Source organism: Puma concolor, chromosome C2 (genome assembly GCF_028749965.1).
Source record: "Puma concolor isolate L17-30 chromosome C2, mPumCon1.1.hap2, whole genome shotgun sequence".
In the NCBI taxonomy this organism is placed as follows: Eukaryota; Metazoa; Chordata; class Mammalia; order Carnivora; family Felidae; genus Puma; species Puma concolor.
The window spans coordinates 112,597,274-112,622,503 of record NC_141675.1 but is presented as its reverse complement, the minus strand read 5'-3'; the positions used below and the strand labels follow the sequence as shown (position 1 = coordinate 112,622,503).

The following is a 25,230-nucleotide window of genomic DNA, read 5'->3' as shown; positions in this document are numbered from 1 at the left end:
GTGGCAGGGTGGTCATAGCAGTGCACTAGAGGTCCAGAGAGCCAGATGGAGTTCCGTGTCAGGCACTAGCTGGCCGTGTGACCTTAGGTTCTTTGCCACACCAGCATTTGCATTTTTATCTTTAAATATCTATGTACATTTCAGATATGCAGTACCTTGTTCTGTGTTTCTTGAGATCTGGCTGATACATGTATGTTGTATACCCCTACAAAATTTGACTGGGCCTGAAAACAGCCAACCCATCACTTCTCCTAGGCAGTGATCTGAACTCGGGAGGCCATGCATGCTTAAAGGACCGCATTTAGATGTTACATGATCAGGCATTCTGATTCTTCCACTCAGTCTCCACTGTCGCTAAAGAAAGGGCAAGTGCCACCACAGACTCATAGGACACGCAGAGCTGAACTCTTCAAACCCATGGCAGCCCTTCAGAGCTTCTCTTCATTCCTCCGTTCAATCAAGAAATAATTATTCAGTGCCTACTATAATAAGCCAGGGCTCTACCAAGCCCTGGATATTCAATGATCAGAAAAATAAACAAGGCCCTTATTCAGTTCAATTAAGGTCAAGAAACAATGTGAAATGTGTTGTTGGTAATGGAATTACAGCGTTCCAGGTGGGGGCGGGGGGACATGGGGTGGGCAGCACTCTGAATTAGGGGCTCCTAACGCAGACTTCAAAGGTTTCCTAAAGGCTTCTCATCACAGAATGGCATCAACTCAGCTTTGAAATCATGAGTTAGGTCATTTTGCCTACTAACCATTAGCTTTCCAAGGAGTCTGTCTTCCAGTCGTCTCTGGCTGCTGGAGAAGGGCATGCATGGCTCAGGCAGGAAGTAACCAAGCCACTGTGGTTCAGCTGCTCAAAGAGAAACAATGGCATCTCCGACTGATGTGTTGTAGCTGACTTTCACTCTAGGTAGGAGAATCCACTCTGCCGAATCCAGGTGTAAAGGGCTTCAGATATAAAACCACCAGAGCTGAGAATAATGAGGAATACTGATTCTTTCCTCACCGAAGGCAATATCTACCATAGATCACTCGTCATTTTTACTAACCATCCCATCAAGCACAGAGTATCCGTTTGAAAGTCTTCAGAGTGCATGTGTATCCATTTCTTCAGGCATAGCACGGGCCAAGCCGATAGGGCTCACAACCCTCTTCTGTTTTCTCCAAGTCCCCTCAGAATTCTTGTTTCCTGTCCTCATAATGTTTTTTTAACATTGGGTTGCAGAGCTCAAATAAATACACAATTGTTGTTGTTTGTTGATTTTTAAAGGAGTCCTGATCAAACAGGTGGTGGCAGTATTGTGTTTTGCCTTTTCGCTGCAATAGGCTCTACAAATTTATCAAATCCCAATTAAGCCAAGTCTGAGTCTTTGACCTATAATTCTTACTTTCCAGCAATGACCATTGTTATTTTGTTTTCTATAACTGATTTCTAAACTCATGAAAAACTTATACTAGAGGAAACAAGCTTGATGAGAAAGAGATGAAGATCATTAAGATTGTTTTTCCCACAGAAAGGGATATACCTGGATCCGTCACAGGAGCCAGGTTTCTTTGGAACTTTTAAAAATTTAGAATATGTTCAAAATTTGCCCCACACACATTTAAAAAAAATAGTTTCAGCTTTTTCCTAATCTTCCTTCCATTCCGTAAATTTTTCTACCTCTGTTTTCTGCATACAGTGGAAATTACATCACAAGTCATTGATTTGGAGCCTGCAGGCCCCCCTTTTTGCAGGAATTCTCAACCTTCCTATGAGGTTCTTGGAGCCCCTCACTCTCTGGCACCCACTCTGGACTTTGGGGAGTGGAAAGCATCCACCATCTCCCTCCCTGTCATAGGAAAAGCTTCTCACCAGAAACACTGACTCCCCCACAATTGATGTTCTCAGTTCCTAACTCTCCCCATCTCACACTTCCTCAGACAGAAGGGGATTAGGGCAAGGGATAATGGAGACCAGAAGAAACATTAAGTTTGATTATCCCACAGCTGGTCCTTCTGGGATCTCCTTAGTAAGGCCACATTGGGGTATGAGGAACAATTGGGGAATCTTTTCAGATTTACCACTTCTCTGTTTTCAACTGGGACCCTACACATCAATTTCAGTGCCAGAGGACAAGTTCCATCAACATCTTGTTATTTGTTATTTACAAAAAAGATTTTCTGTCTCTTACTCACATCTCTCCGGGCCTACCATAGTGCCTTTTTTTTTTTTTTTTTTTTTTTTTTTGTAAGCAGTGATGGAAACACTCACTAAGTACTTATTAAATTCTTAATATAGGGGCGCCTGGGTGGCGCAGTCGGTTAAGCGTCCGACTTCAGCCAGGTCACGATCTCGCGGTCTGGGAGTTCGAGCCCCGCGTCGGGCTCTGGGCTGATGGCTCAGAGCCTGGAGCCTGTTTCCGATTCTGTGTCTCCCTCTCTCTGCCCCTCCCCTGTTCATGCTCTGTCTCTCTCTGTCCCAAAAATAAATAAACGTTGAAAAAAAAAATTAAAAAAATAAATAAATAAATTCTTAATATAGAATTAGGTACTTGAGATATTGATCAGAAACTCTAGATTTCAATCTGAAACCTGCTGAAATAAGCTTGTGGGTATCACGTCACAAATCCTGATGAAATCATAGAGACCTCACACCCAGAATTCCTAAACTCCACTCTGAACCTTCACAGCATTCTCTAAATGCTCCAATCATCAGAAAATCTACCATATGGGCAAAGAGCAGGGACAGTGTTTTAAAAATGACATGCATTCCTGGTGAGAAATTAAAAACAGAAACATTTGATGAGACCATCTTTTATGTCTGTTTGAGAAAGCTCCTTGGGCTTCAACATGTTTCATTAGCTCCTGGAGTCTAATGTCACCAGAATCCCAAATTGGAAACATTTTGCCACAACTCACAATTCACAAGTAAGAATCCTGCTTGGGATTTGATTCATTTTGTGGGCCTCCTCACTGGGTTTTCTCCCCTTCACAACTCAGATAAATAAAGTGTGGCAGTCCGTGTGGTTTTGCTTTCACATCCATAGCTTCAACTAACTTTTTTGGATCCTCACATTAGATACATCCCTCTGTAATATATGCATTCAGAGAACAAAAATTCAGATTAGTGTGGAAGGTTTGGGGGAGGCATGGCTTCATTTAATTTTGTTGGTTTCAGTTTTCTGTTGAAACTTGTTTCACATCCTTACATAAACCAGTTTCTCTCTCTGTATTTCCCTCACACTCTCACAAATAAGGGACATGTCTACTTTTCTCAAACAAGTGCTACAGCAATTGAAAAGAAAAATAGTTTTAAAACAAAACTTTGAGTTTATGGAAGAAATCCCCTTTGTGCCATCAAAAATTTTGTAATTAACCACATGTCCCTGGCATGCCTTAACCTCCAGTCTTCATTTCCCTCATCTGACAATGTAAGGCCAGGCTAATGTATTGTCCATTCATTGCTTATTCTGTACCATGTACCGTGGAGAGCATTTATCAGATGTGATGATTTTGTTTTGTATTCATGATCATGCTATACAAAAGGAATCCTAATCTGCATTTTGTAGATGAAGGAAAAGATGCAGGAATGTTAGGTAACTTGCACAGCACGTGCTGTGGCTAGTCAGTGACAGAACCTGAACTCAAGCCCTCCTTCACTTAATTCCAAAGCCCTAGTTCTACCTGCTGTAATATGCTGTCACCTAATGGAGCTCTGTACTCCCTAAACTGTTCCTTTAGGTTCCGTTCTGAGCTCATTTCATTGCAAGAGACATCATTGGTAAACTATTATTGCTGGTTTTATGCATAATAAAAATCATATACCCGATGTTGTGAATAGTGGAGAAAACAGAAATATCAGGAAGCTTCATCTCCTTTGACCTTTTCTTCCAAAACTATTCTACCTAAACGAATGGTTTTCTTCTTATTTTGTAGGTACCCCCAAATAGTGTGCAGCCTCCCTTCAGAAGACCATCCCTACTGTTGGGAGGAAGAATTTTTCTCTGTCTGTGGCTCCCTTCTATTCTAATTTACTGCCAGTACTTTAGGGTGAATTTGATCATTGTTTCCTGTCCCTCTCTTATGACAGGAAATAATGGAACAGGATGCTCTTAAGGGAAGATATAAAAATATTGTATTGGGACACCATGAGGAATGTTAATTCCTTCTTTCAATCAGTGTTTCAGGGGTTGTCTGTAAAGATTAAAAACAGAAGGAATGAAATGTCCATAGATGGACATATGAGGAACCAAAGTCTTGTATAAAAGTGTTCTTCACCATCTACTCTTCTAGTTTTTTTTTTTTTTTTCAATTTTTTTCTTGTGATGAGGGCTTGTGAAATCAACTCTTTTTAACAACTTTCAAATATGCAGTATGGTATTAGTAATTATAGTCACCCTGATATACATTACATCCCATGACATATTTATTTTATAACTTGAAGTTTGTACCTTTCAACCTATTTAGCCCACCTCCACCTCCCACCCCCACCTCTGGAAACCACCAATCTGTTCTCTGTAGCTTTGCCTTCTCTTCTTGTAAATAACAAAAATTCAGTATCACCTGTGCCTGCTTGGTTGTCCTTGGGAAAATAACACTTAAGGAAGAGGGTGGAGAGGAAGGAAAGGTAGCTCCAACTGAAAATTAACTGATTTAATCACAAATTATCTAATGTGTTTAATAAGAATTATCTTCTCCGTATGTGCTGGCCCAGAAAATGAAAAATGTCTTGCCCATCAGGCTTAAGGAGTGAATCATGATTTTCCTATCAGCTAAACACTCAGTGAAAGGGAAGAAACATTTGAAAAGATAATGCAGCAGCAATTTTTTTAAAAATTAAAAATGAATGAGAATTTGTAGACCTCTTTTTTAACTTTGGCAAAGCTATTATAAATAGCATTTTTTAAAACAGTCTCGCTAAAACAAAACAAATGTTTCCTGTCAGTATGGAAAAAGAAATTCCTGTCTAAAATTGTGTTATCGTGTTATCTGGTTTTTAGCCCACTTAATTAAGAAAGCTGTTGAATGTTATGCTACATGTCATCAAATGCCATTTTTAAAACTGATTTCGATTTTTCATGAGTTATTTCCAGTTTTGTGTTTTCACTATTTAATCCTTTAGGTTTTTTTTTTTTTTTTTAAGTAGAGTCATCATTTTTCAAAGTCAAAGATACACTATTCTTGGTGTCATTCAGTTTAAAAGATACCCTAATATAGAAATGCATTGAAAGCCAAGTCATCTACTAAAATATAACACAGCCTCACACACATCATTAATACTTACTTTTAAACCAAAAAACTGAGCTATGGAAAATGCTTAAACTGAGTTGAGGTACATTAAGTCTAATATACTTATAATTTTTCACATAAAAAAAAACATGAGGCTCAGAACTTGAATGAAACGAAGTTATAAAGTTGGTGGCAGAAAGCTGAGTTCCTTTCTACAAAGTCAGTGTACTTGTTTCACAACCGCACTCTTCAAAAAATATTTATTAAGCAGCTACTATGTGCCAGGTATTGTGTTAGGGTATGAGGATACAAAAGTAAATAACACAGGGCATCCATTCTGAAGAATCTTATAATCCAATGGAAAAGTAATAAATAAATTGGTGATGTGCAAGTTTTTATGTAACAAGCAACTTACAACCTTAGCAGCTTAATACAATCTACAATATACATTTATTATCTTATAGCTCTAGTGGATCAGGGATGGGCATGGTTTAGCTAGTCCTCTGTTCCAGTATTTCTCTCACAAGGCTGCAATCAAGGTGTCAGCCAGGGCTGAGGTCTCATCTGAAAGCTCAACTGGGGAAGGATTCACTTTCAATCTCATGTGGTTGTTGGCAGGATTCAGTTCCTATGGCCTACTATACTGAGGTCCTCAGTTTTTTACTGGCTATTATCCAAAGGCTACTTTAAAAAATCTTGCTACACGCATCTCCCCAACATGGCTGCTTCTTTTATCAAAGCATGCAAGTAAAAAAGGCAATAGGGAAATTTCTGCTAACAGGATGGATTCAGGGATTATTAGGGACCATTTTAAAGTTTATCTGCTGCAGAATTCTATAGTAAAACATAATAAATGCTGTGAAAGAGAAAGGCAAGGGAGCAGTAGGAGCACAGGGGATAGGCTCTGCACCAGATTAAGGAGGCTGGGCTATCATTTGAGTTGAATTTAAAGGATGAGGAATTATCAGATCAATGAAAAAGGAATGAAAGTGATTCTGAGCAGGAGCAAGGTCTGTTAAAGCATAGTATAGACTCCAGATGGAGACTATCTTAAGGCTAGCATATGTTGAATGAATGAATAATATGCCTTTGTAGCACTAAAAGTGGGATTCCACTCTGATATGCCACATAATAACCATGTAAGTCATTCTCCATCTCTTTAAGGAAGGTAGGAGAGAGAAAATTACAAGTGTTCGGAGTTAGAAGGAAGATGTGTTTTATAATAAGAATTCTAGAGAAAGCCAGAAACGTCACTCCATTCCAAGAGGAAAAAAAGTTTCCCAGAGCCTTTTTGAGTTCACCAAAATCCTCTACAATGTCTGACTTGAAAACATATGTAATATATCACCTCTAGGACCCAAGACAAAAGATGGTTTATAGTTCACATGTTTATTTCAGACTTGGCATTTTTGCCTTGATTTGCAATATATACATATTTTGTACTTCAGCTGAAGACCTCATTTTTCAAATAAGGTAAAATAATAAAAAGTGATATCACTTGCATTAGCAGTAATTGCATTAAAGACAAATATTTTTAAGTTCTAACCATTATAGGAAGTTTGTGCCAAAAATTGAGTAATAATGACCATATCTCCTCTTGCATATCAAATATGATTATATGAAATATATTGAATGGGACTACACATTTATTACTCTTCCATTCATAGAAAGTCAGACCTAATATTAGTCAGAGTTAGTCATCCTGCTATCCAATGGTGATAGGTAATCACATTTGGTGCCAGCTTTCAGAGAGAAAGCAGAGGATTCTCACAGTCTATTAGTAAAGGCACCCTCTTTTTACTGCCTCTTGGGATGCTGGATTGTTTGTCTTCTTTCCTTCACCAGTTGTGACATATGCAATTTCTTCTGGGGTGGGTGTATGTGTATGTGGAAGAGAGAGAGGGAGGAAAGAAGGGGGAGAGAGAGAAGGAGAAATACTGTGTAAAGAGGTGTAGAGAGAAGTTTCAAAAGTATAATTCCTTTGTAACAACTTTCTACAAATCTACAACAGAACCAAAATCCTTGAAGAAAAAAATATGTTTAAGAATAGGAACATGGACCAGTGGAAAGGAAAATAATTTCAAAGGAATAGGAAAAACATTATTTTTTAAATATAAAAAAATAAAGGTAATAATTAAGATATATGTAATATCAAAACATTCTTTGAGAGTATTGTAGAAAAAGCAATTCTCCAGGGGCTCCTGGGTGGCTGAGTCTGTTAAGTGTCTGACTTCAGCTCAGGTCATGATCTCCCAGTCCGTGGGTTCGAGACTCACCTTGTTGGGGTCTGTCCTGACAACTCATAGCCTGGAGCCTGCTTCTGATTCTGTGTCTCCCTCTCTCTCTGCACCCTCCCCCACCCCCACTCACACCCTGTCTCTCTCAAATATGAATAAACATTTTTTATAATTTTTAATAAAAAAAGAAAAGACAATTCTTCAGATGATTTAAGGAACATAAACATTTTTAAATTTCATTGATGAGAGGATGTTCCAAAGTAGAAAACTTAAAGCTCTTAATTATGTACACCCAAGTTTGAAATAACTAAGTATTCAATTATCTAGACTGTCTCTCCTAAACCTGCTACAAAAGAAAGAAGCAAGACTTTGGGAACTTAGTTATTCAGTTGATTATCTATAGAACACACTAATTGAATTATATGGAACTTACCCACTTTAGAGCCTTACAACTTTTAACAGAGAAAAGACACAAGTAATCTAGAAATGGTAAAACCTAGAAGGCTCTGGATATCCCAACACAAAACTAACAAATCCACAGGGAGTCTCCACAGCTCAGAGCAGTAAAATTTAATTAGTAACTTCTGCATTTTCAAAGCTATTGAAAACCTCTTCACTATGTTAGTATCTAAATTTCCTAGACGACATCACTTGTTTCATGGAAAAAGAACCATTACTTTGATTCATAAGGCAGATTTTGGTACTTCCATTAAATGTGTATGGAAACTACTCATCCCTGACTTCTATGCTTTCTTAACTTCTATTTTCCATCTCTTTATGTCTTCAGATTGCATTTTTGAGTGCTTTCCTCATGCCTTCAGTTTATCCAGTGCTTTATTTAACTCATCTCTTGGGGTCTTATTTTAATAACGTATATTCATTTTTAATGAACATGTCTTTTCTATAATTAGTATTTGATTCTTTTTTTAAAAATCTGTCCTTTTGTTCAATATGCCCTTCATTTTTCCCATGAATTTATTCAATCTTTTATCATTAATCATTTTTTACGTAGTATATGTGCTTTTTTTGTTTTAAAATGTTACTTTTAATGTTTCTGCTGCTGTGCATTCATCATTTACAATATTACCTGTGTTTTTTAAGGCTTTAATTTTATTATTTTTTTATTGGGTGCTAAATATACTTTAAAAAGCTATAACATGTGTAAGGTTTAAAGAATAACAATACCATGAACATTCATATATTAGTTTTATATCTAGTTTTAACATCTAGTTTTAACATGGACTGTTACCAGTGCACGTAACACTGCCCTGGGAAGATCTGGAGCCAAATCCATGCTGTGTGCCTCTTTGGTCTCTTCCCTCTCTTCTTCCCAAAAGTAACTGTGATCCTGAATTTTATGTTTATCATTTTCTTTTTCTTTATGATTTTATCACTCCTAATACACTTATTTTTACACTTATTTTAAGCCTCTTTTAGATAGTTATACCATCAAGAATTTAATTTATCTAATAGAATTCTTGCATTAGTTGCATCAACTAACTCTCTCTTAATCAGTAAGTTCCTGCTTGTGCTTTGTAATTTCCAACTGCAAGCTCAACCTCAGAGAAAACTGCCTCTCACCTCCATACTGATTACACACTGATGTGTGGAGCTTCCTCTAGGAATAGCTTTGCATTTCTTCTGCTGTAGCTCTACAAGTTTCACCAGTTTTACTCCAGCTTTACCTTAAACTCTGAAGTTTTGTTTCTACACTACTTGGGTTATTCAAATTCAGGTCTCACAGCGAGTGTAGATTGGACTTTCAGTTTCCACAAATCTCTCCACCCATGACTCAGAGCAGACGATGTTTCCATGCCACATCCCCATACCAGGCCTGTCTCTGGAGCAGAGTTTCCTAGTTCCCTTCATGAATTGGACAAACTATTCTGGATATATTTATCCATTGCACAAAGAGCTTTAGATATTAGCTTCTAAGGCCTATATCCATTCTACTACCTTTAACCTGCTTGGCATCAACCACTGCTCATTACAATGATTTAAGTTCTCTCCATTTCCTGCTACTCAGAGATTTCCCTTTCTGGCATTTGAACTCATCTATGTAGCTAATATTTTTAAATCTATTTTATAGCTGGCATTACTATGAATTTCAAGTTAGAAGATACATTTCTTACATCTACTTATCTAACCAACCTTTCCAGAAATCAATATTATAGCTGAAAAAGTAAATCTGGGGATTTTTATAGGATTTTGTTCAATGCCTTATTGAAGTAATGCTTTGTGAGTAAGACATAGACTTATTTCTTTGAAATATCAAACTTTCTCTTGACTCTTCCATTATTTGTGAAATTTTTTAACATTTAAGAAACACTTTGTTGTGAAAAATGGTACAAAATCATAAGTCTACAATACTACATGTAATTAGTAAATGGGCAACACATAGTTTAGTATCACTTTGGCAGACAAGTATGAGAGAGAAGGGCTTGGTTGCCCTCCTTGATTAAGAGTTAAAATCTTTACATTTTCTACTAAAAAGGAATCGGAGTGAGTTTTCAGACTCAGATATTAGGGACATCTTTCTTCCTTTCAAAAGCCATTGTGGAACTACCACCCATGAATTTGTCTAAATCATTTGATAGATCCTTATATATTAAAACAGTTCTTGCCTTTGGTGTGACTAACATGTTTTTCATTCACTATATTGATCAATTTCCCTATTATTAGTTCTTAATATAAATATGTGAAAGTAAATCTTGATGAACAATATTTGGAAAGAATTTTTTTCCTGTTTTTTTATTATTATTTTATTTTCCCACCTTTGTTTCACTCTGATTTTGAGGTAATTGTTGATTTGGGGGTATTTTTTCAAACCTCATTTTATAAGCCATTTTTAAAGAAGTAGCAGAACATATATGCTAAGATTCCCAGTTCTGGAGTCACACTGCCTAAGTTTCAAATCAGACTTCACCACTTACTATGAATCATGTTACCACAGGCAAGTTTTTTACCCTCGATGTACCTCAGTTTCTACATCTGAACAATAGGGATGCTGCTGCTGACAATGGTGCCTACCACACAGGGCTGTCATAAGGACTGAATGAATTAATACATATAAAGCACTTACAAGAGCCCTTAATATATGTTATTATTATTATATTTAAATTTTCCATGAGAATTTTACACAGGCATCTCTAACAAAGCGTTCCTAGCCATAACCTAGCCTAATGATTTCATGGTTTTATGGGAAAATCTCAGGGCACAATATCTTGAAGCATATAGAAATAATCTTGTGCTATCACTTTTCATGATCTCTTGCTTTTTTCATGAATGGACATCCTAAAAGTAATGAATCCAAATAAGCCTTATTTTTTTCAATCAAAACCCTTTGTTGGGACTGTTTACAGGAAATCTCTTGGGAATTGAGGGAGTTGAGGCAACAGAAGAACCCTTCAGCTCTGTGGCCCGAGAGGGCCCTCACCCCCACCCCTGCTGGTCCTGTGGGCCAAGATAAACATGTTTGGCAAGGAGTGCCTTGCTCACTCCACCCTGTCAACTCAGAGGTGAAGGTTTTGGACTGTGGTATTGCCACTCCACCCAACTCTGTTCTATTTTTAATATACCTTTGTGATAAAATGTATTGTGTCCATTTAAAAAGAAAAGTCTGGAAGGTGTGGCTGACAAGAAGGAAAGCAATATCCTGCTACTGCCTCAGACATGAAAGCCTCAGCTCATGGCCCACCCTCTCTGTACAGCTCAGGCTCCACATTTTGTTCAATAAAAGCAACAACATTCACATACCTCACCACCAGGGAAAATGCCATAAATTGTCCCAGTCATGTGTGTCCTGGTAAACACCCAAGTATATGACTGAGCTCTCAATAGCCAATCACAGAAAGAATATCGGCACACCTTGCTTTCCTTAAAAAATGTGTTGCTAAAACTGCATGAAAATAAAATGTAAGTTAAATCAATTCTTAAATGCATTAAGAATGTGCTGCTTAATAAATACTGGAGGACTGAATAATGAAATCCCTTTGTAAAGTAATAATGACCCTAGTTTATCTGTTTTCATGTCTAGAATTTTGGAATCTGATTTTCCTTAAAGAATGACATACCAATAACATTAGTTTCTCCACTAAAGGTGTTGCTTAAACTTTGGGCACTCAGTTTTCTTTAGGGGAATACTAGGGCACAAGATTCAGTGACCTCTGCAAGTCCTTTCAAGCTCAAAATTCACTGTCTTCTTAGGGCAGTCTAGTAGTAATTAGAGGAATGTCCTCTTGTTTGGTTGTTCTTTCTACTTATCATTCCCTCTGTAGTCTGGGGGAATATGTACTTTCCACTATCAGTTTCTCAGATAGCCCCATGACACTTCACGAGAGGGCTGGACTGAATGCCTTGCAGATGTAGCAGAAAGAGCCAGAACTATGGTACACTGAGGTTCTGAAGCTCCCCCTGAAATCTCTTTCTATGATGATCTTTCCTCTTTGTTTTTGACCCAGAGTGGGGGGGAAAAAAATCAAGAGTGCCTCTAACAATTTCATGGATTAGGACCTTCTTTCTGGATGACCCCAAGAACAAAAGATACTACATACAATATTCCATTATATGCCATGAGCACCAGAGATGCACAAAGGGAAAATTATATTAACTCCCCATCAAATACTGGGAAAAAGTACCATAAGGTAGTTAGGTTATTCGCCCAAGTTACCCATGCGTTACTAATAAAGCTAAAGATGCTGAATTCTGTGACAGAATTACTAAGCTATGCTGTTTGATGTTGAAATATCTGACACCAGAAGTATTTTAGTTAATAACATTGCCTAGCATCCTCACTGAACATCACATTCTTCATCCAGGGTGTTCATACGTTTACCAACTCACCCTTGGAATAATCTCAAGAACAAAAGGCAGCTGGAAGGTAATATTTTAAACATTAATGAGATATTGGTGGTGTACCTCAGTTCACCCAAGCCCCAAGCCTCCAAACACAAACATAACTAGTTTTTGACTCCCCCTGTGGCTAAAGAAATACTTCCATTAGTGGAAATACTTGAAATCACAGAGATAAAAAGAATGTGTGATTCACATCAGTGTTATTTCGTCTCATCTAATGACATAAATAAATGTGATAATCAATATGAAATGGCTTGGCAAGCTGCAAAGAATGAAGAATCATTTTTGGCATTACTACTGGTTGTAAGAATAATAGCATTGTAAACTATCAGCTGACATTAAAAAGATCATTAGAAGATATTACAAAACACTTTATGCCAGTAAATATGACAACTTATATGAAAGTGTTGCCAAACGGACACAGAAAAAGACAGGAAAACTGAATGGCTTAATATCATTAAAGAAATTGGACCTATTTTTATAACCTTTCCACAAAGAAAACTACATCCAGGTAGTTCACCTATAAATTACCAAAGAACTTAAAGAATAAATAACTCCAATCTAATACAAACACTTCCAGGGATAGGAAAAAAAGAATAAGAGACACTTCTGTATTATTTATCAGCCCAGCATAATCTTGATGCCAAAACCTGAAAGGGATGTTACAAAAAAGAAAAATAGCAGACACATAGGTACAGAAATCATAAACAATATTAGCCTGACCTAATTGGCTTTATTTCAGAAAAGCAAGGTGGTTTCTGATTCAGAAACCAATCAATGTAATTTACCACATTACCATTAAAAAAAAGAAAGCTACATAATAAATTCAATAAATTTAGAAAAAAAGCATTTGGTAAAATTCAACACCCATTGATGATAAAAGTGCCCAGCAAACTATCTTAAGCTGATAGCATACTTAGCAAAAAGTTCTACAAATATTAACAGTACTTGTGACTTTTGGGACAAAACAAGAATGCCTACTTTCACCATTTTTTGTTCAAATTATATTGGAGGGGCGCCTGGGTGGCTCAGTCAGTAGAGCCTCCAACTTCAGCTCAGGTCACGATCTCGCTGTATGTGAGTTTGAGCCCCGCCTGGGGCTCACTGCTGTCAGCACAGAGCCTGCTTCAGGTCTTTTGTCCCTCTCTCTCTCTCTCTGCCCCTCCCCAGCTTGTTCTCTCTCCCTCAAAAATAAAGAAAACATTTAAAAATAAATAAATAATTTCTATTAGGGGTCCCAGTCAGTACAATACATCAAGAAATAGGACTAAAAGGTATAATCATTGCCAAGTAAAAAGATACTATTTTCATTAGTTATTATTGGAATGAAGAGGTGCATTTATCAAACCCATTGGATGCAAGGTCTCATATTCAAAAAGCAATTCGCTTCTGTATACTATAAACATGAAACAAATATAAAATAAAACCTTTTAAAAGATACCATTACAATAGCATTGGAAACATCAGTTTGGCAGCTATGTGCAAAGGAATTTAAGGAGTAAGCATCAAGAAATGACTATTCTAAGAGTAACAATAATGTGATCAGATTGTACTTCAAAATAGATCCAAAATTCATGTAAACATAACCAATTTTTAATAATTATTTTCTAAAATCCATACCCAAATCTTTCCTCCTTCTCCTCCATTTTGTTATCTGCTATATTTCTTAAAAACAAGATATCACAATTATTTAGAAATTCACCAGCATTCCCTAATGACAGCAGAAAATAGAAATGTGCTTCAGGAAACTTTTCATGGAAGCCACTGGTTTTAAATTGGCTTCATGTCTTACAGGGAGAGTACCAAAAAGGACTGAATTAATACATGACAGTCACAGGTCATTGTGGATCTCTTAGAAGTATAATCCTCCATTTACTCAGATAGCTTCTTCATATAGGACATCTTACAGTATATCTCATGAAAATATACAAGGTGTCTAAAAGCAATTTTGAACTAATAAATACCTAGTAGTGCAACTGCTTATTCATAGGGTAGGTCTATTTTTAATTTTTTGAGGAACCTCCATACTGTTTTCCAGAGTGGCTGCACCATTTCACATTGTTCACCAACAGTGCAAAAGGGTTCCCCTTTCTGCACATGCTCGCCAACATCTGTTGTTGGCTGAGTTGTTAATTTTAGCCATTCTGACAGGTGCGAGGTGGTATCTCATTGTGGTTTTGATTTGTATTTCCCTGATGATGATGAGTGATATTGAGCATCTTTTCATGTGTCTGTTAGCTATCTGGATGTCTTCTTTGGAAAAGTGTCTGTTCATGTCTTCTGCCCATTTATTTCTTCACTGGATTATTTGCTTTTTTGGATGTTGAGTTTGACAAGTTCTTTACAGATTTTGGATACTAACGCTTTATCTGATATGTCATTTGCAAATATCTTCTCCCTCTCCATGGGTTGCCTTTTAGTTTTGCTGATTGTTTCCTTCACTGTGCAGAAGCTTTTTATTTTGATGAGGTCCAAATGGTTCATTTTTTGCTTGTGTTTCCCTTGCCTCTGGAGACATGTCTAGTAAGAAGTTGCTGCAGCGGAGGTCTAAGAGGTTGTTGCCTGTTTCCTCCTCTAGGATTTTGATGGTTTCCTGTCTTACATTTAGGTCTTTCATCCATTTTGAGTGTATTTTTGTGTATGGTGTAAGGAAGTGGTCCATGTCACTGATCTATTACTTTGGCTATTCAAGGTCTTTTCTGGTTCCATACAAATTTAAATTTTTTTCTATCTCTGTGAGGAATGTTAGTGTTATTTTCATAGGAATTGCATTGAATGTGTAGATTGCTTTGGGTAGTACAGACATTTTAACAATGTTTGTTCTTCCAATCCATGGGCTTGGAATGTTTTTCCATTTCTTTGTGTCTTTTTCAATTTCTTTCATAAGCTTTTTATAGTTTTCAGCATACAGATCTTATACCTCTTTGGTTAGGTTTATTCCTGGGTATTTTATGGTGTTGGTGCAATTGTAAATAGGATCAATTCCTTGCTTTCTCTGTTTGCTGTTTCATTATTGGTGTATAGAAATACAACTGATTTCTATACATTGATTTTATATCCTGCGACTTTGCTGAATTCATGTATCAGTTCTAGCAGTTTTTTGGTGGAGTCTTTCAGGTTTTCCACATAGAGTATCGTGTGGTCTGCGAAGAGCAGAAGTTTGACTTCTTTCTTGCCAATTTGTATGCTTTTTATTTCTTTTTGTTGTCTGATTACTGAGGCTAAGACTTCCAGTACTATGTTGAGCTAATAGAGAGCTTCTGAATACCATCCCAGGCAAGCTGTAGAGTACCCAAATATTATGTGACTTTAGGATGAATATGCTAGACACTGGGGCCCTCTGTACTTTTCCATACAGTTCACACTCAGAACAGCTCCAGCTGTCTATGGGAAGGTTCTGAAAGACAAAGAGCTAGGGTTTGGCTATTTACACACAGACCATAAATGAATTACCACAAGTGTGTTGGCAGAGAGATTTGAACCTAAGGACATGGGACAATCTGCACAGGTTGCCAATGGTTTGTGACTTGTGAGAAAAGAAAAGGGAAATTAAAAAAAAAATCTTGCTGGCATAATTTACATTGGACCACATGAGCACATTCCAATCAATCCACTTCATAGACATGATCTCACTGGTCTCCCCAACATCCCTACAAGGAAATGAGGGGGACAAATGTGACTCCACCCTTTAAGCCAAAAGCCCCATCCTTCACTCCCACTTGTGGCTAGGAGTGGGTGGAACATATTTATACAGAGGAACAAATTACCATCTTCCTTGCTTTCTGGCCCCTCAACATGTGGGTGAACAAGTTTGCCTTTCAGTGCTTGAGGCCATACAATTCCCAAAACAACCAGTCTGAAATGTTGGGGACTGAGTCACTGGCCAGTGATAATTCTCAAACAAGTGCTGGTTTGTTTCTCAATCATTGTTTGGCCTTGCTAACTTGGACTCAATAACACCATGGAATATAAGCGGCTGGGATGAAATTTTCCTCATTGGCCTTGAGGAGGCTTTTTTCCTGAAAAGTAGCTTCTTAATGTTGTTGTTGTTGTTGTTGTTGTTGTTGTTTGAGTATAGTTGATGCACAATGATACATTAGTTTCAGATATACAACATAGAGATTCAAGATCTCTATACATTATGCTATGCTCACCACAAGTGTAGCCATCATCTGTCACCATGTAAAGCTATTACAATATCATTGACTATATTCCCTGTGCTGCACCTTTTATTCCCATGACTTATTCATTCCATGGAAAAGGAAGACAATAGTGAATATGGAAGCTAAAGCATTTTACACCTTTGCACTAGAGGATATGTTGATAGGACTATGCTCTTCTAGAAGATAAGATTTGAAACCAGGAAAGTAAATACTTTGGGCATCCAGAAGTTCTCCCAAATAGTAAACTAGATCATCGTTTTTCTATTGTTGTTGTGGGGTGTTTTTGGTAATTATATTGCCATTCCAAACTTCACTCCTCCCTATGTGTGATTAAAAAAACAAAATCTGTGGCAGAATTTTTCAAATTCTCCATCAAAATAGTTACTAGTACGTATAATGTTGTTGAAAGGTCATTTAGAAAAATAACAGTATACCAACAAAAATTTATTGGATGGTATTTTTCACATTAGGAAATACAAAATAATTTATTCATAAACCTACTCCTCAGGATTCATGTTTGATTCTCCTATACTGAAAGACATGTCTGGATTTTCTTTCTCCCACTACAAATAAAAATGTCCCAAATATTGAGAGATGAAAAGCACAGAAGATCATTCTCCATATAAATGTTGACACACATACATATTCACTCTACCAGCATATGGATACATACTACAGATACAGAACTCAGCAGCTTACAGCAGTATTCTGAGATGAGCACCATATGTGACATAATAATGCATTATTTCACTAAAGCTTTCAGAGCTTAAGAAAATAGCCTGAGGAATAAGACTGCTCTTTTCTGAGCCAAGGTTGCAATCTTCTAAGTCCAAGACGTGCTTGAAAACAGTCATTAGGTAATTGTAAAAGCCAAGGGAAATCAGTTTAAGAATATTAAATAATATTACTACTGACTGCCCTTTTCCATGTTCAATCCAGATGGAAGCTGGACACATGGGAAGTGACATTTTATAATAGCAAAGAAAAGGAGAAGGAGCGAGCAACCTTCCTGCCTATGTTCTCTCTGCAGGATTTTGTAACTATCTGCTCTTTCTAGTCCCCAGAAAATGGGGATATTACATCTGTTCAATATTTTATGGAAAGTCTCCCCTTGTCTTTTTATAACATAGTTTCATTTTATTGTTAGGCAATTTCATTTCATATGTCAATAATAGCCTATTAATTTATTCAAATCAACAACATGAAAAGCAGTTCTTGATATCAAATAAATATCCTTAAGGGCAGTCAGAATATTTCACTGTCGCGAACTTGGTGTATGATCTGGAGGAAGTTACTTAACCTCTCTAAGCCTTGCTTGACTGTCCGTCAAATGAGAAAGAGGAGATAAATTATCTTCGTAAGTCTTTCCAGAATTCTTCTATTCTTTTTGCAAATTGGTTTCTGCTTGCAGAAAAGGTTCAATCTGTTTCTGGCATGGCAGTGACCAAGTCACAGTCTCTATTTGGGATAATGAGAAAAATAGGCCAACACATTTACAAGATGAATTACTGTGGCCAAAAGATACATAAATATGGATTGAGTGTATTTTTAATATTCAGAGAAGTTTCCATCTCTGAGTTACTTCATTAGCAACTGTTACTTCACCTACCCCTGGCTGAGATTTTCCAGTAACACTAGGTCAGCAATTGTAGACTCCATTTTCTAAGAAAAATCTCTGTATTTTCCATCTGCAAAATTTTCACACCCAACGGCCATGTTCCTTAAGGGTCCAATGGAGACTGGAAGATTAGAGGGAAGGAAAAAAAGGTTTATGTAGAAAGAGTTTCTGACTTGGGAGTACATTTAGTTCAGAAACAAAAACTCTGAAGTGTGGCTGGCTTAATAAAAGCCATCAAGAATATAAAGGACCAGCTGCTCCATATTTCCTCAGAGACTAGAACCTGAGGAAACTGCTTTCAATTATAGCAGAAGGCGGCACTTTGAGTTAGACCCAAAGAATTTCATGGTTAGGTCTCTGAAACAAGTCACTGAGGGAGATTTTCGCCACCCTCAAGGATATCTTGAGACTTGGGACAGCTACAATCGAATATTAGCCCATGTGTGTTCAGGGCTTCTATATTCAGACTCTACACTAAGGACATTGCATGTGCTACCTATTTTTATCAGCAGAACAGCCCCATGAGAGAAGTGTTATTGTTATTGTCACTTTATTGATGAGAAGACTACAGGGTTTGTTTTTGTTTTCATTTTTGCTTTGGTAGCTAGCAAGCAGAGGAGCTTGGATTTGAACCCAGAGCCAGTTCTCTTCATCATTAGGCTCTAAGGCCTCTCTGCAATGGATTGACTGTCAACTAGTTAATTGCAGTTTTATAGGGAATAACACAAGGAAGCTACTGGATTTGACCAAGTGTAGGAGGACCTTTTATACAAAGAAATATAATCTGATGTTCATCTCCACCAAAGCATTGGAAAAGCATTGGAAAAGGCTTTAGTGGCTTAGAGTTGTGTAAAGACCACAGAATATATGAGAATTTACTAGCTTTGTGACCTCAGATATGTCACTTAACCTTTCTGATGTTCAGTTTCCTCTTTGACCCATTCAGCACTATTCACTGAGTACCTCCTTACATCAGAAATTCAATGGTGAATAAAATCTGGAAGATGAGAAAAATAATACCTATCTCACAACATTTTTGTGCTTACCACTCAGTCAGTGTGAGTTCCCTTCCCACTTTCCCTCCTGCACAAGGGACTTGTGTTACAGAAGGAAGAACTTTCTGACTTTAAGGGTTGTGATATATGCTTCTAAGTACATAAAGGAGAATAAAGAATTGTTATCTCCCGAATGAAAGATGCTTTTTCCAGAAAAAATCCAGAGAGAAAAGCACCAGCAAGTTTGTTACTTCCTTTCTCCTTTGTACTCTCAGAGAATTTTTTCATACCTCTATTATAATGTTTATCATATTTAAGTTATTCTTTTACATATCTTTCCCCCCATGAGATTCTGGATTAGAAGATAACGTGTATCCTTTTCTCCTTTCTGTATTTGCCAAAATCATACCAAGCCCTAGGCCTGGTGCATCGTGGACACTCATAATTTGTTGAATGAATGAATGGGTAGGTAGGTTAGGTATGTGGGTAGATGGGTAGGTGGATAGATAGGTAGATAGATAGATAGAGGTTCCTGGTTGGAAAAATTAGAATAAAATCACAAGAGAGAAAACACAAATTGAAACTTACTTCACATACTAAGACAAGTAGACCATTCAGTTTTTGCTTTATTTTGATGTAGGAAGAGCTGTAACTAGGAACAATATGTACGTATCTTTCATGAGTGTTTGAAATTTCCAGAAGTTCCTTCTCAGCAGCAGCACTTGGGGGGACAGGATAAATTCTAGTTTGTGAAAGGAGTGGGTGGTCCTGCCAGGAAGCAGGTGGATAGGACTACATGATTTCTTCCAGCCTGAGCTTCAGTGACTCAGTAATTCCAAATGAACCCTCGGGAATCCTTCCAATCGAATGATTCTTTCCAGTTACTCGGACTGGGCCTCAAACAGGCTCACATTAAAAGAACCCAAATATTTAACCCAATATTGTCATGTTGCAAAGATTATTTTCACATCAGTGAATGCCCTCAGCCAAGCAAAAGTACTGTGTATGTGGGCGGGGAGAGACTGTAACGTGGTCTCTATCAGACCAAAACAGGCTGAAAACTCAAACGTTTCATGAAAGCAGGTTTGGGGGCTTCATTTGAAATGAGCTAATTTTTTTAAGTGAATTGATGAAGTAAACTCTTCAGGAAAGTCAACTAGATTGGGGTCCTGGGACTGCACCTCAGTGACATCAGATCTGAAATCCTACGGTGCTCCTGCATTCACGCAGGCCTTTCAGTAGCAGATGGTGCAAGCCAGCCACACCACAGGGACCACACGCAGAGTGTGAATTTATAAGAACTCTCTTCTCGAGTTGGATCACTGGGTATCGAGAGCCTCCATGGTGCCTGGAACTGTACTAGACATTTTACATCTATTGTCTATAACCCTAAAAACAATCCTAGAAAACAGGGGTCATTATTCTCATTTTGTGTCTGGAGAAATGGGGCTTCAGAGAGGTTGTACAAACTGCCCAATGCTGTCCAACTACTAAGTAGAGTCAGGATTCAGATCCAATGTATCTCTCGGCTTCCCTTCCTAAAGTAAGAGGGTCAGAAGATTGCTGGATTATTTACAAGCATTTGAGCCTAAATGCTGTGACCAGGAGACACAAAGCCTTATTTCATGAGAAGTTGCTATTCTTTAATAAGAGTTTGTCATTTGGTTCAAACCAGTTGCCCATCTTTTTCCTACTGAAATGGAGAATTGTCAAACCTCAAGAACCCATTTCCTGTTGCTATTTGCAAATTGTCAGTATTATTTTATGATAGAATCATTTCTTAAGGTAGAGTTGTATGTTTGCTTTATAATGTCTGAGTTTGGCACCTTGCAGAATAATTTTCTGAACGGGAATTGTGCTTCCATTACCTAATTGCAAAAAGCTGCCAAAATTTTAAAAGGCTCTGGGAAGGGGAGGCAGTACAAGAATTCAAGTGACCTCAAGGTCTCACTCTTAAAAGAAATGGAAATATTCTTGGACTGGATCGTCATCCTATTTGTTGGTGTAACTACAGCTGGAAGGGGAGAATAAAAGGCAACACTTTACTCCCCACTTTCTCCAGTAACACATGCAACTGAATTATGCTCTTCATGAAGAAAATATTTCCGAGCAATTTGCAAGTTTTACCATCGTCTAAAAAAAATGTGCATGTACCAGTTTAATGCCTCACTCTGAGGAAAAAAGTAAATTTATTTTTAATATAACAAAGACTCTAAGGGAAAATGTCAATCAACTAAAGTGAAAGCTCAGGCAGTGAGAAGACAAATGTGAATAATGCAGAGAATGGCATCAAAAGCTGATGGAAAGGGATACTGTTTAACACAGTCGTACCATTATCCAAAGTGCTGAGAGGAAAGAATAAGAATTTGCATATTCCTGGTGTGTTCAAAACATGAATATCTTCCAACTGCCACACCTTTCAGTCTTTTATTTTGGATTTTCTTTTATACATAGAGCATAACCATGAAGTAATATTAATTTAATCACACTCTAATAAAAGTTACTCTGCCGTTATTTCCATCCTTGCTTATCTTTCTTTCTCAGTTTCCTCATGAACTTAAAGCTTTGCCAAATACAAACGTATCAGTGTGAAGAAAGGATATGAAGCTAACCCTTCCCTACATGTTCTACACCACACCTTATGCCAATATTACATTTTTCTCCCCCTTTCCTCTGTGTTGTAGAATTTGAGTCTTCTTAAAAATTCCCCTACATTGGTTTTCTATTTCTAATTCTTCTGATGGCTTCCCACCTGGAATAAAAGATTTTACTTTCAATTCAAACATGGAGAATTTACCTCTGGATATGAAAAACCTATGGCCATGTCATGTTGATTTTGCTTATTTAAGTCGGCAGTATGGTAATAAATTGAATAGGTTCTTAGAGCGCTAATTCATCTACCATGGCAGTTTTCTGTGATTAAAAAAAATATGGCTCTAATAGTCAGTCTACCTTACCCACGTGAGGTACTCAACTGGGGACTTAGCAACCTTTACAACGATACAAGTGTTTTTATTTTTGTCTTTTTTGTTTTCAATATTACATAAAAGAATTTTGCCTCTAATAAACACCCTAATATCCTTCTTTATCAAATGCTGGAATGGAAATCTCCAAAAGGTAGCTACTTTTAAAAACTTCACAACCTCGCTTTATTGGAACTAACCATGTACCCCTAAATTGATCGTACAAATTCCCAGAAAAGGCAAAATGAATTTAAAGAACATGTTGCATCTTTAAAACAATAGTAGAATGAAGGGTTACGTTTTTTTACCAAAGACCTGCATTGAGCTTTTTGTAGAATTTACCACAATACCATATAATTTTAGTGATACATATTTAGCATTTAGTATAAACCTTTTTACAATATATGAAAATGAAGCAAGAGAACAATTAAGTAGCTAATCACTTATTTCACTTCATATTGGCTTATTTAATAGATTTCAGAGAGCGTAAGTTCATAAAAGGGTCCATAAAGTAAGAACTAGAGGACCCTGGGGAGAGGGCTGTATACTAAAGCCAGAAGCCAGAGAAATAACTTACTTTCCCAAGACTAAGAACTGTGAAGATCTCCAAGAGGAGATCTCCCAAGGTCCAGAGGCAGAGACAGAAAGTCTTAAAAGCAGGAGAACATTAGAGGGCAGCTGACAGGGCCACATGGTAAAACTTCCCTGCTCTAAGTTCTCAGTGTGATCACCACGATGACTATGGCTGAGCTCTACACCTGTCACGTGTCTCAAAGTCCACATGCAGTGGGGCCACCTAACAGCAGGTGGACCCGTGATTGCTAAGTCAGAGAAAGAAAATTCAAGGCCCGCCTGCCTCCACTGCCTTTTTGACATTAGACATATCACCGGGGTTCTTTTAGTCCCATTTCCTGATCTGTGAAATATGGGTAACAACAATGTGCTAAGGATTGTAGAATGGAGGTGAAGAGCCCTTGGTGGGCTATTAGGCACTATGCAAATGTTAGTTATGCTCTAAACTGTGACATTTCACAAATGGGGAGAGGTAGATGAGGCAGTTGCACTCCATGAGCTGAGGGGTGTGGGGAGCTGTGACTGGGCAGGAGGCTGCTGCCGTGCATGCTGGCACACCAATGAATACATATACTGTGTGTTACAGTTGTAAGACTCCATGCTGCACTCTGGATGCCATCTAATTGCTTACAGACATACTTGATATGGACCAGAAAAAACCTGATACCATCATTATTCGGGATTCAAATTGAAAAGCAGCACTACAGTGAGGCTTCGGTAAGAAACTTATAATAATCATCTTAACAAGTAACTTAATATGGTTGTTGTAAAAATTAATGAAATCGTTTTAAGTGAGAGCACAGCAAAGGTTTGTCATTTTGGAGATTTCATGAATAACTGTACAGCCGCTGCCACAATAGTTCCTTGTGTTCTGCATTTTCCGACATACCTGATGAATTCTTTTGCCCAAAAACTGCCTGTGAAAGTGGCACAGAGAAAGTTAGCTTGAGTCTCTCAACCAGCCGCTAGGCCCACCGGCATCTTCATCAGTATGATCATCGATGTTCATGCAAAACCCCAAAGTGCCTCCCATGCCCTTAGAGAAAAATGTTCCAAATAACTATAGGTTTAACTGCATATTGTGTTCTCATACACTAAAAATCTGAAATCTGACCTTCCCACTTCCCTCTTATAAGAATGTTTGTAATTAATTGGGCCCATCCAGACTATCCAAGATAATCTTCCCATCTCAAGATCCTTAACTTAATCACATCTGCACAATCCTCTTTGCTATGTGAAGTAATATATTCACAGGCCCCAGGGATTAAGTCATGGACATTTTGGGGGTCCAGTATCCAGCATACCACAGATGGTTTATTGTGTTATCATTACTTTTTCTCTGAAGGAAAATAATGCATTGGGAGCATAAAGAATTTGGTCAAATACATCCAAAGAGCCCGTGATGGAGTTCTGCAATCATTATGTCCAATTCTTCCTGCCCACATCAGTCTGGCATAAGGTTTCTCACCCTTGGCACTGTTGACATTTAGGGCCAGATATTTCTTTATTGTGGGTGCTGTCCTGTACATTGTGGGAATTTTAAAAACACCCATGGCCTTTTCCCACTAGATGCCAATAGCACTGCCCCCACAGTTGTGACAACCAAAAATGTGTCCATACCTAGCGATGTGTACCCTGGGTGGAAAAAAATCAACCTCAGGAGAGGAGTATTCATGTAACAGAAAGCAACCAGATTATTGTAATTAGCTCCTTAAAGGCAATAACACACAGAATGCAAAAGATCTAGTGGTATTAACCGATGGCTAATCTTAAGTGGGCCCTGATAGTCTAAAAACCTTTGCTAGAGCTGATCTCCTGAAGTGCATTAACAGACAGCTGTCAAAATTCATGGAATCAGAAAACAGGCATTGTCCTTAGTGGACTCTTACTTTCTCTCCATGCACAGAACATAAACCTCCAAGGCTCGTTCTATCCAAGATTAAGGCAATGAATTGAAAATTAGTTAATCTGTCAAATTTAGTTTTTCTAGCAACTACTGCATATGATTTGACATAAAACTGTGAGAGTGAATGAGATAGTATGGCCAAAATACTGAGTCCAGAGTGGCTCCAGAGAAATGTGAAGCCACAAAATATTATCACCCAAAGTTTTAGCATTGGAAAGGATAGAAGAGACGTAGAAAGTGACATTGTCATCAAACTGCTAGTGATAATACCAGAAATTCTTATATGGGGTGAACCACTCGATTATTGTCTAAGTTTGGGAAAATCACTTTGCCTGTGTAGGACCCACTTTCATCTGTTGAATGAGAAGGCTGGGGGGTGGTGCGGGGAGAAAATCACCTAGCTCCTCACTACCGAAAGTGTGGCACATGGACCAGCAGCATCGGTATTACCTGGGATCTTATTGGAAATGTAGAAACTTGGGCCTCACCCTAGAACTACTGAGTCAGAATCTGCATTTTAACAAGATGCCCAGAGGAACTAATGCACTGGTTTTCTAAGTTTTTCTGAGTACTTCAAACCACCTCCTTACATTCCCTTACGGCCACCCAACCACCCTTGTGGACAGGGAACCTAAGGGCAGAATTAACAGTAAGGATTAATTTTTTAAAAGCTCTGGTAATCCAACCTTTCCTTTGACAGAT

General features: G+C 37.7%; 1 protein-coding gene across 3 annotated transcripts in view; it reads left to right on the top strand.

Moving 5' to 3' along the window:
- Positions 1-25,230, top strand: part of COL8A1 (collagen type VIII alpha 1 chain) — a 154,863-nt gene that overhangs the window by 19,719 nt on the left and 109,914 nt on the right. The window contains exon 2 of one of the 3 annotated variants that reach the window (XM_086675642.1): positions 23,209-23,339. The exons of the other annotated variants lie outside the window; for them this stretch is intronic. The gene's annotated coding sequence lies outside the window, so the exon portion shown is untranslated. The remainder of the gene's footprint in view (positions 1-23,208; positions 23,340-25,230) is intronic. 3 annotated transcript variants of the gene reach the window in all.